This window comes from Lycorma delicatula, chromosome 3, assembly GCF_047948215.1.
Source record: "Lycorma delicatula isolate Av1 chromosome 3, ASM4794821v1, whole genome shotgun sequence".
Lineage (NCBI taxonomy): Eukaryota > Metazoa > Arthropoda > Insecta > Hemiptera > Fulgoridae > Lycorma > Lycorma delicatula.
The window spans coordinates 42,226,903-42,246,122 of NC_134457.1; the positions used below are offsets into that span (position 1 = coordinate 42,226,903).

General features: G+C 29.9%; 1 protein-coding gene across 2 annotated transcripts in view; it reads right to left on the reverse strand.

Annotated features, from left to right (window-relative positions):
• Positions 1 to 19,220, reverse strand: part of heca (hdc homolog, cell cycle regulator) — a 550,635-nt gene that overhangs the window by 54,328 nt on the left and 477,087 nt on the right. The gene's annotated exons all lie outside the window — the stretch shown is intronic.

Genomic DNA, 19,220 nt, shown 5'->3' on the forward strand with positions numbered 1-19,220 from the left:
TGCTCTGAGGAGATACCTCTGTAGTGCAAAAAACTGCATCAAAATCGGCCCAACCGTTTTAGAGAAACACATCTACTGCAGCGCCCACTGGTGGCCTATAACCGTAAAACATGTCTAAGAACCTGCTCTGGAGTGATATCTATCGAAATCGGTGTAGTAGTTTTTGAGGAAAATTAAAATTGTAACACACATAAAAAAACACACACAATCTTGGTCAAAATCCGTTATATGCCCACAATGCTTAAACATTCATCTACAGACTTTTACTGTTAAGGGACAATTGCAAAAGGTTTTAAATGACTAAAACAAACAGTTTTGGTTAGTTTAAGGTTAAGGTTAAACCAAGGTTGACCAGTTACGACGCGCGGCGATGCGTAAACCTACTGTTATCAATAAATGACTAAGGTAGATAAAATAACAATCCCAACCGAAATAGCTTGACATTTTTAATCTCAAGTTAATTATTAGAACAGTAACTAGAAAATATTGTTTAACAAAGTATCTAGTCTACAGAAAAATGTTTAAGAGTTGTGGGCATATAAAGGATTTTGACCCACAACCTGTTACCGTAAACGCATATATCGTCTCCGTTCCATAATGGGTAAAAAAAATAAAAATAAAAACATATATATGGGTAATAAGATGAAGATCAAAAGCTGTCAAAAATGTTGCTAAATTGTTCGGGTATCTTCAAATACAATGTAGTTTAAAATATTTCCTTGATAATAAAATCCGTTGATAATTATTACTAAACTATATGACCTTACTTACTTTCTCATGAAAATTAAAATAATAATAATAATAATAATAATAATAATAATTCTCAGAGTCCTAGAATAAGTTATTATTCCAGTAAAAATTTGAGAAAGTTATAAAATACCATATGAGTAAATTAAAACCGATAAGCCGGTTCGGACCGCAGTTACTTGAGGTTATCGTTAACGCTACTACTATAAGTGCCACTATTGTTTGCGTATGTTACTACTCTTGTGTATTGTAACTTCATACTTCGGTGTAACATAATTTCATTATCTACAGTTGCGTTTATCTAAAATGCCTTATTCGTTCGGAAAAAGGATTGCTATAGCAGAAGCCCATGTGTGTTCTGTATCTTTTTTCTTCGTGGCTATTCGCAGGATAGAGTTTATCAAATCAAATCACCACATTATAGATAAACTGAAGGCGAACATTCAACTAGAAATAACTAGCATAGTCAACATCGTTTTGCATCGAATGATTCTCATATTAACTTACTCGAACACAAAAGCGCATCGCTGCGCAGGGTTCTCATTTCGAACATCTTTTGTAAATATATAGCAAATATTTAAGTTTTAATTTTACTTTCCCGTCTAGATAGCGCTGTAGCTGAGCGTAGCTCTAAAAGGTAAAGTATTGTTATCGGTCCAATTCGGGCATATGTGGTTTACACCGGATCTTGATTTTTTGATACTTCGGGAACCCAAAAAACCAGATGGAAATTTTCCGGATGTTAATGTTCGTATTTAAGTGTGTGTTTGATATTGGCCACTAAATCACCTTATATCTTCAGAACGACTGGACCGATTTTGACCAAATTTGGTGAAATTTCTTCTATATATGAGTCATTGATGCCATTAAATTTTCAACTGAAAAGGTCAAGGGAATGAGGCCGTAAAGCGAGGTATTTTCCTGTAAAAGTTGAAAAACTAATCAACGTTGAAAATTAGATCTATTAAAGATAAAATTAATAAAAGCAAAAATTTCATTTACGTAGATACGTTGGAAAAACAGTATCTAAAAAGGTTTTTTTGCGTCGCGTGTAAAGTCCATACACGAGTTTGAGTAAATTTCTAAATACACAAATTTGATACTGTAAGTAGTAATTTAAAAATAACGATATAAAAAATAAAATGCATGTCACGTAATTATATTAAAAACAAAAAAAAAACAAAAGAAAATGTAAGAAAAATCTTAAAACCCCTTAAGATAAACGTAACAACTTTCTAAATAGGATAATAATGGAATCTATTATCTTAAAAAATAAGCATCCCACGTGTAACCATAAAGTTAATATGCGGGTATCCAAGAACAAGAGCAGTAGATAATAGACCTATAGCTTTATCTTTGTTTACAACAAAGGAAAATTTGCTTTGTGATTAACCAAAAGGAACAAAACTAAGTATGTCCTCGTCACTTAATCGAACATCGCTAACGTAGTAAGATTCTAACAATATACTTAGATAAATACGAGGAGTATACGTAGAAGTAAAGTTTTTATAAATTGCAAATGTGTTAAGCTAAAATTATTTGTATTCAATAACAAATTAACAGCATCCTGATAATCTTAAAAGAACTAACTTTTTAGAAAAAATAGTTCTATTAAAATATAAGCGGAAACTATATAAATAACCTGTTTTGACGTCACCATAATTGCAAAACACGCTTGGGACGTCATGGATACAAGTTGCAGACTCAGGGTCATTGATTCTATCAATATTACGTGAAATAATTAATTTTCGAAAATATATCTTTTTGGTTTGATTTTTAAAATACGGCGCCGAGTTAAATAAGTTTATCTAAATGTTTCAAATTAGTTTTAAATAGAATTTTCCCACTTTTTAAAACTTTTTTTAACGTTTTTTATTTGTTCAATTTTCAAGTTTTTCTCTTTTAATTTAATTTTTACACTTTTCAGTCTTTATTCTTTTCATTAAAATTTAAATTGTTAAAAATACATGAATAGCTGTAGCATACACGTTTTGCGTTCAAGAAAAATGTCATGTAGAAAAAAGGTATGGAAGGGCAGATGCAAAAAATGTTAAATATAAAAAAGAAAAATTCAATCTTTACTGGTTGAATACCTATAATTATCAAAAATATTATCGGCTTACTATAGAACCACCAGCATAAAAAAAATCATTAATTATGCATCCATTCACGAATAAATGGTGCATACCTAAAAGAAATTTAGAACAGCATACTCTTCGCCTGGCAAATATCGGGCTTAGCAATGATTAAAAATACTGTTAAGACAACTGTAGGACCATCCTTTAAGAAATAAAAAAATAATTTTGAAAAGCTACCGAGTCGTTTCTGAGAAAATTTGCACAAACATTTGAAATAAGTAAACTCAATAAAGAATTTTTTACTTATTCGACAATATTAGCCAAATAATGACCCCGATCCAACCAAAATTAAATCGAACTTAACTTTAGATCATCCTCTAATAAATTATATTAAAATCATTAAGATTGGTCAACCTGGTAATAAACTATCTGTGAACATCATAAAAAAGTATATACGTTGCAAATTGAAAACTTTCTGTTTATTGAACTCTGTTAAAAAGATTATTTGAAAATCCAAACAATTATTTATCTTGATTTAAGAAGTCTTACGAAAATATAGAGAAAAAAAAATCTAAAAAATACGAAATACCTTCCCCTCTTTGTTCATCTATGTAGGTAAATCTTTGAAAACAATTGATTCACAGTTATAAAAGATCGATGAAAAATAATCTGTATGATACCTAAAAGCTATGGCAAAAATTTAAAGATGGGAGCCATTTAATGGATGCAAGCATTCAACTACTCGGAACAAAACTAATGTAATTAAAACAATTTTTACTTATTTTAATGAATACTAATACACTTTTAAGTTCAAAAGATATTTATATGAAACGTATTCGAAATTCTAATTTCTTCGATTTTTATCGTAAGAAAAATTAACCGCTCTTAGTGAGTAAATAATAAGATATTTCTTTTTACCAACAGTAACACGTCCATTTAAGAAAAGTTTAACGAAACGTTACTGAAACAAATAAGTTGGTAATACGTTAATATACGTCAGGATTACTGAGAATGTTTCTAACTGGATGTGTGGAGGGTAAACACAATAAAAAAAAAGAAAAAGATCAGAATATACGAAATGGACAACAGAGGATGTCAAGGTTGTAAGATTGTCATAGACAGAAGAGATTAAAACAACCGGAAATCACCGGAAATCGAAGTACTACTTTCGTTTTTCAACTCCTTTTTTCAATGAAAATTTTTTCCCGATTTAGTTAAAAGGAACTTTTATTTTGTTTTATTCTGTGATTTTCTCTTTTTCTAATATTTTTCATTCTATTGTACTATTTCTTTCTTTCATTCGACTACTCGATCGTATTTCGCGTTTTTTTGGTTTTGTTTTTTTTTTTTAGCTCGGAATCATCCAATTTTTGGACTTATCTAAAAATTTCCCAATATATGATTTCCTCTTCAGAAATTTTTTTCTCGTAATATTTTTGCATCGCTTCTTATAAAACATTTAAATTCTTTAACTCCGGATTATTTCAACGTTTGACTTTAACAAATTAAAATACTACCCTTAATTATTATCTAATATTTTTATTTCTAATTACGGATAACCTAAATTTTGATAACAAAGTTTTACCATGTAATGTTATAATATTTACTTAAATTATTGTTTTACATCTACTACCACTTTTTGAAATATTTTTAAAGATTTTATCGGCGGTTAATTAATTATATAAGCAACTTCCGTTCATACAAACGCTTATAAAACCATAAATTTAATGAGGTGTATAATTACCGGTAGAGAAATAAAATTAAATTTAATCTGCAATAAAACTCATTCAGAACTAATTAAACATGAAAAATTGAATCATATAATTTAGATTAATTTTAAAGTATTTAAAAATGTTTAATGGGCGGTAGTAGTATGCACCAACTTTAACATTACCGTAATCTAACTCTTTAATTTATACTAGTTATTACAAGGGAAAAAAAAACAGAAGAAAATTATAATTGCATGTACTGTCCCATTAATTACAATGCATTAGCGAAAACATTTCCGTACAAATTACTAATATAATACTACGGCTTAATTCTAAAAACAAAAAAAACTCATAACTAAATAATAGTATTCAAACAAGAAACACACCACCTTCATTTACTAGGATATGCAATTTGCGTGACTAGAATGTATTGCAAAGTGTATATATTTTAGGAGTAAATGGAAACCTTCCTAGTAATAACAAATTGAAACAATTTTTTCTTATAAATTACTTCCTCTAAAAATGCAGTAATAAATTCGGTAATTTAAAATTACATAAATTGTAAAAACATCACTTTTAAAATACAAAAAAATTACAAAACTTAACTTACATTATTTTAAATAGATTGCATTTATAATTTATATAAAATTAAATACATTTTAATTTAATTAACGCTAACATTCCTATAAAAAGCTCAGATCGGTTTCAGAACCTCGAAAGCATGTACATGGAGCTTAATATCTAAGTTTTCAATAAATAATAGATTTATAAAATTACTGTTTTTTTTGTTCTTATTTATTTAATTTTTATAAAAATATTCACTTTTTTATAAACAGAGTCTCTTTATAATTAGTCGTTTAGAGGTTTTTTTTTAATAATTGAAAATAAAATATTATAAAAATATAGTTTATAACCATCTAAAAACAGTACGTTACGATATTTTAAATCCGTTTTGAAATATATCCTCTATCTTTGTGATAAATGTTTTCGACGTCCACCCTGAAATCCGGAATACAAAATATAAATATATATATATATATATATAAAGAAATTATAAAATTATTGATGTAGGGTCAAGGATTCAAGGATGAAATTGACTCCTTGGGTGGTTTTGCCCCAACTCAGGAAGTCAACTTTCCACCTTATTCGGTATGTAGTAGAATAGGCGAGATAGAGCAGCCGGGTCTTTGCGCCATAGACAAATACCACTGACGGTTTTCTTAGACATACTGTAACGCCTTTAACAGCGTACCCTGAGAGGTTGTCATGGAAACCCTGCGGGAAAAAGGAGAAGTAAACATCTCCTGAAGACTATAAACAACTACCTGCATGCGAGAATTACTGAAACGGAAGAGGGTGCGGTCAACTTCTATATGTACAGAAGTGTGCCGCAAGCGTCGGGTCCTTGCCCCCCTAAATTGTGGAATGCGGCGTACGACGGCCTCCTGTGCATGGATTTTCCGGGGAATGTCAGGCAGGATGGTCGCGCGTACGCTGATAACGATCTATTAGCGACGGGCACAAAAGATTATGTTGTAAAAACCGAAAATCGAGCCGTTAGACGGATTGGAGATTGGCTCCGCAGCGAGGGAATGGAGTTGGACCCTAATAAGACAGCCGTGCTTGGCCATGGTAGGTCGACGGCGTCTCCGCGATAAAGCTATAACAATAGATGGACTAGTTGTCAAGTAGTCAAGAGCGGTCAAACACCTGTACTGTATGGTTGGAGAGAACAGGACGCTTCACCACACACATAATACTAGGAGACGGATACTAGGGCCGATAAAAACAATAATTGACTTGGGAGATTATCAAACAAGCAGGGACTACGGTCAAGCAAAAAGCGCCTAATATTATCAGCGGCCACCTCAGCAATATTATTATACGCAGCTCCGATATGGCATACGGCTTTGGATGTCAAAAGAAATAACGGGAGGCTGGCGGCATTGATGCGCAGATCGGCGATAAGCATTATCTCGGCTTATCGGGCTGTATCCGAGGATGCGGTCGAGGTGATTGCAGGAGTGCCACCCATTCACCTTCGCGTCGAAGAACTAAACGGTATATCTAGGACGGTATGACATCTACGGTACATCTAGCGGTATATCGGTATATCGGACGGTATATCTAGCTATATGACGGTATATCTAGGACGGATAACAGACGTATATTATTGGATGTATTGGCAGGTGATCTGGGATGCTTCGAGTACGAGGGCCTGGACCAGGCGTCTCATTTCACAATAGAGCAATGGGTCCGGAGGATGCATGGGGAAGTGTCTTACTTGCTCATGCAATTCTTTTCGGGCCTTGGAGGGCTGGTTTGTACCTGTCTCGATTCGGTGTAAGGACCACTTCGGAGTGTTTTTATTGTGGCGAGGAAGACTCCACAACAGTCTTCTTCGACTGTACGAGATGGTTAACAAAATAGAAGACTGCTTGGTGTAGAACAACTAACACCAGAAGACATCGTGGAGTATGTTTCATAGCCATGGGCAATGGGATATGATATCCTTACTGACTTCGAATAATTTATCGTTCAGAAAAGCTTTATTATTTATCTTTTGATAAGAAAATAATTAAATCCTTAAAATAAAATAATTGTTACAATTAGGGTAATAAAATTCTCAATTTTATCACCGGATTAAGGGATAATTTTATGCTAATATAAGTTTTAGAATTTTTTAACATCTATGAATAAATTTTGTTTTAATTAAAAAGTATACAGAAAATTATAAATTTTAATCGGAAATAAAATTTAAACCTCGGTTTTTGAGAAGAAGGTACAAAATATGGTACTTTTACGTTTTATTCCACCTAAAAATTCTTGCCCAAATCAACTCAAAAATAATTATGTTGAAAAAAAAACAATTTTTAGTCGAGAAAAAAGTAAAAACATCTTCCAATTTTTGAAAAAAAAAAAAAATTTTTTCAAAAACATTTTAGACAAATAATGCAATAAGCATTATTGCTTATAATTTTAGATATAAATTAACAAAACTTAACCTATGCTCGCTTACCTAGACTATTTAACAGTAATCTTTGATTATTTAAATAATAAATAATTATTTAATTTATTAATTAAATAATCAAAATGTGCTAATTATTCCAGGATAGCGAGCGTAGGTTAACTTTGGTTAAATTATATTTATTAAATAAAAATATAAATGGTTATATTAAATGAGTTTCTTACATGTCAGCTTAATTTGGCGAGGAAAAAAAACTTTTTTCTTTTTTTGATTTAAAAATTATTTTTATATCCAAAATCAAGGAAATATGATTGTTCAGGGGGGGTTGTTCAGGGGGGGTTTCGGGAGTCGGAGACTCCCTCCTACTGTTACAACATATGTTTCATAAATGTAAGATTATAAGTTTACATTCCTATAACTTTACTTTCAAAACTCAAGGTGAATTCCTCACATGTTTGTAACTTCATTTGGTGATGAAAACTCATGTGTTTCACCTAGTCATATTGCTAGAATCTCAGGTACGTAGAATAATAACCCTGAATTCTATATGATGTGAGTAAGTAAATATATTCAGTAGTTAATCGACCGTGGCACCGTACACGTTATTTTCAATCACTTGAGAAATTATTAGCAAAAAAAGTGTTGTAAAATTCTTAAAAGATAAAAATATATTACGTAGGACTCGAAAGTGTAAAAACAAACATCAAATGACATTGAATTTAAATGGACGTGATAGGTGGCTATGCAAAAAACGAACCAGTCGGTCAGAAATTTGTTTACGCAATAATACATGGTAACAAAATATGCAATTATCATTTGATACTATTATTATGTTTATTTACTGCTGAAGGAATATACAATTGAGAACTTTTATAAACATCAATTGGGAATAGCAACAGAGGCAATCTCAGATTGCAAAAACTGTTTATCTTAAGTATGTGCTGATGATATATTGAAGAATCGCAAAAAAACTGGTGGACTAGGATTGACAGTAGAAACAGACGAATCTAGTTTTTAAAAACGAAAATACAATAGAGGTCGTGTGTTGTCAAATCATTGGTTTTTTGGAGGAATCTATCGTGAAACGTGAGCATTTTATGTATGCGGTGTCAGATAGGAAAAAAGAAACGTTGCTCAACATCATAACAAATTGAATTGAGAAAGGTTTAACAATAATGTCTGATAAGAGGAAAGCCTATCTATTCCTTTATTAGAAGGTTACCATCTCCAACATTATACAGTGAAGCATTGTGAAAATTTTGAAGAATGATGCCCACACACAAAATATTGAAAATTTACGGGCATGTGCTAAGCGATGCAACAAGAAGTAAATGGTACCGCTTGAACTATGATTAATTCTTATTTATGTGCATTTTATGGCGTAATCGATACAGGGAAGAAGATCACTTTGAAGTAATATTAGAAAACATTTCAAATTTTTCTAGTAAAATAATTTGATATTACTTTAGTTGTTTTTTTTTACTATGTTGTAAGTATATATTGACAGTTGTTATGACATTTTTACAATTATTTATTATGTTCATGTATTGATAATGTACGTACTATATATGTTAACGATTGTTATGAGATTTCCAGATCAACGATTTATAATGTTTTATATTAATCAAGAAATAAAATTAATTTTGTATTTGATGTTATATTTTTATTTGATTCAAGGCGAATAATAATTATATTCCCTTGAATTAGTACAAAAAAAGTAGAAAAAAGGTTTTTGACAAAAAACTGTTTTTACCATTTTTCTCGCCTAGAAATTCTTCTTTTTTTCAACATAATAATTATTTTTGAGTTGATTTGGGCAAGAATTTTTGGGTGGCATAAAATTAAAAAGTACCCAAAAGATGAAGTAAAAGAAGAATGGTAACATGTAGTATTTCAAATGATTAAAATGATGTGGAATGATCTGGACGTTCTGATGAATAATTAAAAGAAATCGATCATCATATTTGTTTAATATGATGTTTAATGTGTCTTTATAAAAAGAATAATTGATGAAAATTTATTTCGTCTTAAAATCTAAATCATCCAAAATTTTCCCTCCTTTTTTTACATTTTGCTTAGCTTCTCACGGTTCAATCAAATTATAAGAAATCATTTATCATATGAAAGTTGCCCAAGAAAACACCATCATCACAATCTTATTATTAATTAAAGTAACATGAGCTCATTCCAAAACACTCTCAAACAGATTCTCATAATTAAATAAATCAATATTATTATAATTATACCAGGATTATTATAAATTAAATTTCTCTAGTATCGAATAATTTCTGATAGGACAGTATCCTTGAGTTCACTGAATAAATAGAGTTTAATTTTAAAAACATTATTTTTAATGTAAATCTAATGAATAAAAACAACACACAGCCAACATGTAGTAGACCACGAAATATTACAAAGTGAAATGAGCCTGTGACAGAATTTTCTGAGAACATCCTTTCAATTACTTGCCGTATAAGTGCCATCTAAACTGAAACTTATTCCGTTCAGTTCTCGACCATTATTTGAAAGAAGTCATGCAACATCTACCGATTAGAATTTAATTCACTTTTGACTATCCTCCTCGAAGAAGAAAGGATTATAATCACAAAATCAGCGCACCGTATGTGTTGAGGATTTCTCAAAGGTTTTTAAAATTTAATTGCTGTAATCAAGGATGTTATTCAGAAAGAAATATCAGCGAAACCATATGAGGCCATTAATCAAAATTTTCATAGTGTAACTAAATAATATTTATTTTTTAAAAAAATGTTTGTTTTTTCATCTATATCAAAATGATCTACTAATCCCTGATAATAATTCCCTCAAAATAATTCTGATGAGTTCATAACAATACATAATTAAATCGCATCAGGAGTGAACTAATAAAAGAAGAATTAACAAAAGGAACGGGATTAATAAAAGGGGACGGCCCCAGCGTTAGCTTGGATTAATTAAGGAAAATTAAGTAAAACAATTATCAAAGCAGCATTACAAATAAAATACATTATTATAAAATAAATCTATTTAAATCCTTATTAGTTATTTAAAAAATAAAAACATGAAATAGTGTTAAGGTAAATACGTGAAAATTCTAAATTATTAAAAAAACTCTACAAAATAAATCACAAATCAGTTATTTAGTTATTTGTGTTCATATTTATAAATAAAATTCATATTTATAAATTCTTCCTATTGAAGCGAAGCTTTGTTTGAATATGATTTTATATTTTTTAAAGAGTATTAATCTGTTTTCTTGAATCGCCTAGTTTTAGAAATAAAGTATTATAATTATTTTTATGCAATTACATAATTCGAAATGACTTTATACAGTAATTTTTTATTAAAATATGCATATATAAATGCTCCTCATTAAGAAAGAAAATGTCAAAAGTCAAATAAACCACGTAAATTTGTTTCAACTAGGTGTACAATATAATATAATGTAGATTACAATGATTATTCTTTTTATGAACAAGCGGGCGTGCAGATTGTTGCCAGAGCGTGTAATCGCCCGTATGCCTAAGATTCACCAGTAGGAGACGAGCTGTATAATGGTTATTATAACGACCGCCTTCAGAGTGAGTCCGTATAAGCTTCACTCACCATAAAATTTACATATGAATGGACCGACTCCGACAGAATGAAAATTTTTAACGCTACAGATTTTAATCCGTCCTCCTTCTGAGTAAGTTGGATTACACAAGACTACGTAATAACAGCAATGTAAATGGTTAATGACACAATATATTACAAATATACATAAGCAGCAGTATACATTACAGGAATATAGAATCATAAGATATATAAATATATATATATATATATATATATATATATATACTAGCTGTTTCCCACGGCTTCGCTCGCTTGGATTTTAGATCTGTAACTAAAATAAATTTTCAAAAGAAACATTAAATTTTTTGTTAAAATTCCAGCAAAATTTAAAGTTTTGATATTTTACTGGGCATATTGGTAAATTGGTTTATTTTTTTTTTGGCAATGATTTTGGTCTTCCTGGGAATACACTGCAGACTTTGTTGAATAGCAATTTTTAACGTTAGTGGATGATGTATTCATTTATAAAAGATGAAAATACTACAAAAGAATCTGTTTTAGTATTCTTTGTAAAAAAAAAATGACCAGATATTTAGGTGAGCTCATCCTGAAACAGGCAACGTAAAACTGTTCATGAGAGAGCCAATCTTCCCGTTGGTCAATCCCCGCCATTTTGAGCGTTTGCAATTGGGAATTTTTGATAATGGTGATGAAATCCAGCTTTAACGGAAACGGATATCTTTGAATAAAAAAGATATTCTCATTATACAATAGGAATTCGCAGAATAAACACAAACACCCTTGGAGTCACAACCGGTTAGCGCTGTATTATTGTTGATTTAATTAACTTTAAAAACAATCATTTTAATATGTAGAAATTAAATTAATTAAAATTAGTATGTATTATCGAACGATTTTCTAGTTTTTGGCTTCGTCAATAGATGGCACAGCATGTAACGTATCGAATAAAATTTATTTTTATACGCCTGTGTATACATTTACGACTTTTAACCTCAATGTAGAATTATACAGACATTGAAAATATCAAACAGAAAAGCACTAAGCAAGTAATAAACTAAAACACACAAGGTATTGTTAAATAATATCTTCGCATCGAACTTGAAATGATAAAACTATAGAGAAAGTGGACTGGAGTCGTCTTCTAGAATACAATCATTAATCATCCTGACCGCGTACGGGAAGACAACCGCCTTGAGGCGATCCCGGTCGCCTCACCACCCCCTCCGCTTCTAGTCCTGATCGGCTTTACCGGTACATAGTGTAAGATTTAGAATTTTCATATAAAATTTTCGTTGCCCTCTCAAATTATGGATTTTTGAAAAATGTTTAAAGATATGATGTCTTTTTGTTTTCAAAAAAAAGTTGTTTTCAATCGTAATATCATCTACGACCTACGGAATAACCAAAAAAAATATTTTAATTTATTCACTTATTTACTTAACTAACGGTTAATTATTAAAATAGGCGTTCGTTCCCAACCTTCCAATAAAATTTATCCCCTAAACTCTCGGGGCGGGGATGCCCCACTCGGGGTGTCTCCGTTACAAGCATTGGCATAAAGACAGAGTCCCGGATCCCAACCCACCGGGTTGGTCTAGTGGTGAGCGCGTCTTCCCAAATCAGCTGATTTGAAAAGTCGAGTGTTCCAGTGTTCAACTCCTAGTAAAATCAGTTATTTTTACGTCGATTTGAATACTAGATCGTGAATACCGGTGTTCTTTAGTGGTTGGGTTTCAAATTAACCATACATCTCAGGAATGGTCGAACTGAGACTGTACAAAACTACACTTCATTTACACTCATACATATCATTCTCTGAAGTATTATCTGAAACGTAATTACCGGAGGCTATACAGGAAAAAGAAAGAAAAAGTCCCGGATCCCGTAGTGGGGACCCAGGGACGGCATAGCCGGACCTGGTGAATTAAGTAATAGCAAAAAAAGACTTGTAAAAAAATAAAAACACAAACCTGAGGAAAATAAATATTTAACACATCTAACAGAACAAAGTAAACTCAAATTAAAACACAACAGAAAAAATAAATTAAAATAATTGACTCTAATGAAGAGCGACTTATACGAATATACATTTCAGTATTATCATTATTATACAAAGTGTAGATTCAATGAATGACTCGTTGTATTAAAATAAACAAAGTTGTTTAAATTAAATTTGAAAAACCCTAATAACAAAGACAACTGGAGCGCGTTACCTCATCAAAATCATAATTAAATGAATTATTTTTTTAAATTTTACATTATTATTAGTACATATACACATATGTTTAGTAACTGATTAATTATTATTTTGCTAATTAATGATTACATATAACTAAATTGGATAGTCTTTGTTGTTGAATACATTATGAAAACAACAACTCCGATATTAATTATATACTGTTATTCATATCGAAATTATAGTTGTGCTCTCGTTGAACTGTACCGTTGTATAATTGGGAAACATGAGATATAATGTGGGTGTGAGAGGAGGGAAAAGATACGGTTCGGTGAGGTGTGTTTGTCGAACTGTGAAGAGGGTGGCTGTGCGGGGTAGAAAACGGGAGAAAGAGGTATATATAAAGTGATAAAAGGTTGCTTTTGGAAGTAACCGCAGTTGGTTTTGGCATCGAGGTTTGTCATCATAACACGACAGGAGTGTCAGAACATTTTGAGTAATTGAAGACGTTTGGTAGAGAGAGGGGACGGTGTGGAAAGAGGGTAGAAATAGAGGAAGTACGAGGAGAAAGCGCTTTCCATTCCGAAGTAGCTCACAGGAGATTATGCAAATCAAGACTACCAAGTGAGTAGGAGAGTGTCTCTCGAATATAGCCGTAGAAGCTTCCACTTACCCGCTATTTTCTACCTCATCCCCGACACCCTTTTGCGTTGCAATAATTATAAAACACTGTTGCAGGGATGCAAATGATATTTTACTGAAATCTGTTTCTCTTTAACAATGTTGTCGCATGCTCCTTCTGATTATTATCTAAGACTATTACTATTGTTCTAAGCTCGTCCCGGTTATCAGCAAAACGACTATTTCTACTTAGCATTACCGAGATAAGGTTATGGTCTGTTAAATGGTTATCTTCGCGTTTGCAGTTCCGAAACCCCCTTCTGTTTCATACGAACCACCCTTTTTACGGGGATGAAGTAAGACACCTTCAGTTAAAGTGATAAAAACAGATTACCGACGGGAGACACCTTCTACCCGTTATACGGAAATACCACCTCCTCTTTCTCTACAGCTTAAAAAGCAGTACACCTATGCCGTGCTTGTGTCGGCTAACTTTCTGCAACTTTGCACATTAATATGATCCTTATTTAAGAAATTAATGTTTACTGCTATTTTTTTCTTCTAAAAATAATACAGTCTCCTATTTAAAATAAATATGTTATATGAGAAGTTATTCATTTTTCTAAGCTAATATCTAAAAAAAACATACTTTAAAAAAAATGCAGAAAGAAACTGTAACTTTTATTTAAGGGTAAATGGATAAGCACACCTACATATATGATTTAATTAATTAGCACATAAACACCTGTTAGGTAAGGAATTAAATTTGTGTGCGTTTTTTTTTTTTTTAAGAAAAACTTTATAAGTTACTGTACATTCATTATTATAATCTTAGTTAAAATAAACGCTATGAAATAACTTCTACGTAAAAATCCTTTTACGTAATATTAATCTGTATATCTCCTGTTAATTTAACGTTTTAGTAATACCATAAAATTCATTTAGCATGCTCTTTTAAAATATTTAATAAACGAGTATTTGCAAAAAGACAGAAAATTAACATAAATTATAAAGAAGAAACAAATAATGAAACATCGTAATCGTTTATTAATAAAACAAATTCATAAAGATATTCGGGAAATAGAAGAAATGGTAAAAATAAATAAAATACTGTTTAAAGTTGCAATACATAAGCAACTTAAAAACTTTTTATATATTAATATGATATTGAAATTAAAAGTATAAGAAATCAAATCATCAGATGTAAAAACAAAGTTTTTATTTCATAAGTTTATTTAATATATATATATATATATATATATATATATATATATATTCTTTAATTTACTTTTTTTTATGACAAATTTTCTTTTTCTTTTTTATACTTTTTAACTCTTTTCTGTTTGTCTTTCAGTGCTCAAGCGTTGGCTTTTAATGGATGATACGATTTTATAACATAAAGAATAATATTTATAAATATTACTTTTTATGAGATATATATTTATTGGTTCGTTATTTCTTTATGGTTATTAGCTAATGAGTAATTAGTATTATTTGTAATATTTGTGAGTAAACGTATGCTTATGTCTATCCGATTTAGTAGTAATCGAATTTTTTACATTCCTCTTTTGTTTGTTTCCTTTAATATTCTGTACACTTTATACGTTCAACTTTGAATTTTTTTAGATTAAAAACTATTAATTTTAAAAATAATTAATTATTAACTTTTGAAAACTATTGAACAATTTTAAAATTAAAAACTATTATGTAAAAAAAATACGTTTCAAATTGGAAATAAGAAAAAGAAGATTGCATACATACATGAATTTAAGATATATATGTATGCAATGAATTTAACATATATATTGTATGCATATATATGTATGCTGTTTATTGAGTTTTTAACATGTATGTTAAAAATTCTATAAACATAACATTTATAGGATCGGGTTGGTTTAATGAAACTTATAAAAATTAATTTGATTTACTTCCAGTTATGTTTTTTCTTAATATTCATATTTACTAATCAAAAAACAAAGTTAAACAAAGAAAATTCTGTTTAGTTTTATCTTTTATAAATAAAATTCAACAAATTGCTCAAAATTCTAATATAAAACTTTAAACTATTACTAAATTGTGAAACCAAATAGACACCAATATCGGTACGCATGAACACATCTAATTTATATTTGACACAAAGTGCCTTAAGAAAATTTCTAAAAAGATAAATATCTAAAACGTCACGTGTTTCAATCAACTAAAATATTTTTCTCCCTGTTAAATAACATAATAGCCGGTAAAATATAAGAAAAAAATTAACACAAGTAGAAAAAGTGTTTAACATTGAATTAATTTATAATTATATTAAATTACGAATAATTAAAATTAGACATCAAATTGTGTTTGAAAGATAATTACTAAATTAGCGGTTTTAATTACTATTACTACTAAATTAGTTGGAAACTATAATCTGATGTTAGGATTTAATTATGCTTTCAAAGCAGCAGTTAACTCTAATAGTTACAATTACTAAATAAACATATAGTAATTTACCAACATGCTCTAAAAGATCTAATCTTATCATCCGAAAAATAACGATTAAATAGATAATTTCATATTTATTTTATTTTTAATTATTTACAAAAAAGAAACTACCTGAAATCGTTTTGATTTTTATATGAAAAAAAAATTTTAATGTATTAAATTATGATTTAGCTACTTTTCGGGATGTTATAACAGATGCTATCGGTAAAATCTCTTAGCAAATTTATAAATTTTTAAAAGTATTTGTTAAAAAAAAAAAGAAGTAAATTTTAGGTATAAATTATCTTTCCGAGAGTACATTTAAATTGATTTCATTTGATACTAAATCAAGCCGTACAGTTTTTTTCTTTGAAGGGCTCAATAAAACGCAGAGACTGTCATCATTATTAAGTATTTATTATCATTGCATATATTCTCATCTCAAATAAATCATCTCCTGGGAGCTTCCTAAAAAAGTCACAACGAGTTTTCAAGAAAAAAAAATGGCCTCACAGATAATTGTTCGGCCACCAGAAAGTGGCCGAACAATTTATCTGTGAGGTCATTTTTTGTAATCATGTTAACCGACACTTAGTGTAAATTAAAAATGATAATTTATTCTTGTGATTATGAATGATAATTTTCTAGTATCAACAGATCCACCATAAATCATACGAATCAATAAAAATTATCCTAACTCGAATTTACAATAGAATGAAGAGTACATTAATTTTCAAAACAAGTTTTACTAATTTTCTAATATCTTGATCTATTGTTCTCGACCAATTTGTGCTGATATTAACCCGTAACAATTTTTTTTCATATCGAAATTTAATGTTATATTTTTCTTAGATTACTATAATTTAAAATAAAAATCGGATAGAAATTATCTTTCAAAATGACAATACCATCCCATTATAGTGACAATGTACTTAAACGCATACAAAAACAACGTTTCTTAAATCTTCGAGTATAAAGTTTATTTCGTTAAGAAAATAAAACGTTGTCTACTCTAAAGATTTTAATTTCTCTAAGTACAAAACGGACATTAATTTATACAAATGATTGATCTTTATCACTTAAGTAATAGCCGTATAATATAACTGTCATACTTGATATAATAAACCTTACTTGGTTGACTGTTTCTTGTTCAGTGAAGAACAAGGAAACCAATGGTAAAGCAAACTAAGGTACGAAACAAACATTAAATTAATTAATTACAACTTTAAATGTGTAATATTGAAATACACACAAAGATGCAAATGGCTTTATGGTCACGTAACTCTTGTAATATTAATCAAATCTGTCAAAACTTGCGTGTTTTTGAAAGGTGATAAACACAGAGTATTTTTAGAAACGTTATGACTATATTATTTTATTTTTTTAAATGTATTTGCGTCCTGAAAGTGAGTGAAAATAAATCATAATTTCGTTACATTTTGAACTTTTATTACTTAAAAGGAAAAAATGCGACTAAGACTCCTAAAATTTATGATTTTTATGAAGATGATTCGATATAAGTATGTGTGGTGCAATAAAAGCTGGTTCAAGTGTTTTCAATCGGGAAATTTTGATGCCATTGATGTACCTTGTTGTGGCCGAGCAATAACTCAAAACGTCGATGAAAGCTTGGAAAAAACTGAGGAAGACCGATATATTAGCTGTCGTGATATCAATAACAACGAACTAAACATCGACTACAAGTCAGTTTTAAATAGTTTGAAGAAGGCTGGATAAAAAAAAACTCGATATTGGATGCCAAATGATTTAAATATGAAAAATTTAATAAATCGAATTTTCTATCTGCAAATTTTTACTAAAACTGAACGAAATATACAATTTTTTTGAACGGCTCATTACGGTCAATGAAATGTGAATCACGTACGACAATAATGTACAGAAAGGATCGTAGTCGAAGCAAGATGTTGCTTCATAAACAATAGCAACGCGAGGACTGACGGAAAGAAAAGTAGTTGAGTATGTGGTGGAATTAGAAAGAAACTGTTTACTATGAGCAGTTACCCCCTGGTCAAACGATTAACATCTATTGTTAATAACTGGAAATATTGCACTAAACTATTGAGATAAATCAACTAGAATAATTATTAGGAACCTGTTTACTTTCATCAGAATGTCAAAGCCCTCACAACTTTAGAAATCTGTGAGAAGTTGAGAGAGCTTGGCCAGGAAAGTTTTATACATCTCGATAGATCATTCCTAACGGTATAAAACTGGCTTCAAAAGAAGCCTTTGAAAATCATAAGCACAGTTTTTTCGTCCAGAAAACATGAAATTCTACCATGACAGGATTATTATTACACCTCAAATTTGACAAAAGTTGATCGATTAAAACAGTATTTAGTTTAATAAACTTCATTAGAAATATAAAAAAATCTTGTTTACATCTGCATTAAAACACGAAGAAACGTTTACTCAACTCATTAAAATGATTTTCTTATAATTGTTATGATTACGGAATGGTTAGAGATGAAATCCGTATATCTTTTTTCGATGATTCTATTTAGAGATACACTGACCTCCGTCCAACCATAACTTACTTTTGTGTCTCTCTATGTGTTTGCGGGTTTAAAAAAGCAGTTACATGAAAAAGAAAAAATTTAAAAATAATTTACCGATGACGTTAATAAAATTCTATTAAAACTAAGTTTCTTTAAATGTTACGGTTTTATTCTAAACCGTATTTTTATACTTTTTAATGTTCGTTTATTTTTATACATGTAAATGGAAAGAATGTACGATAAACGGATTAAATTAACAATTCCATTTCACGGGGAACGGTTAACATATAGATATATAACCGTATCAGTTAACACTAATACCAGTATTTTCTTCTGGAGTTTGTATATAAGGAGATAAGGTGC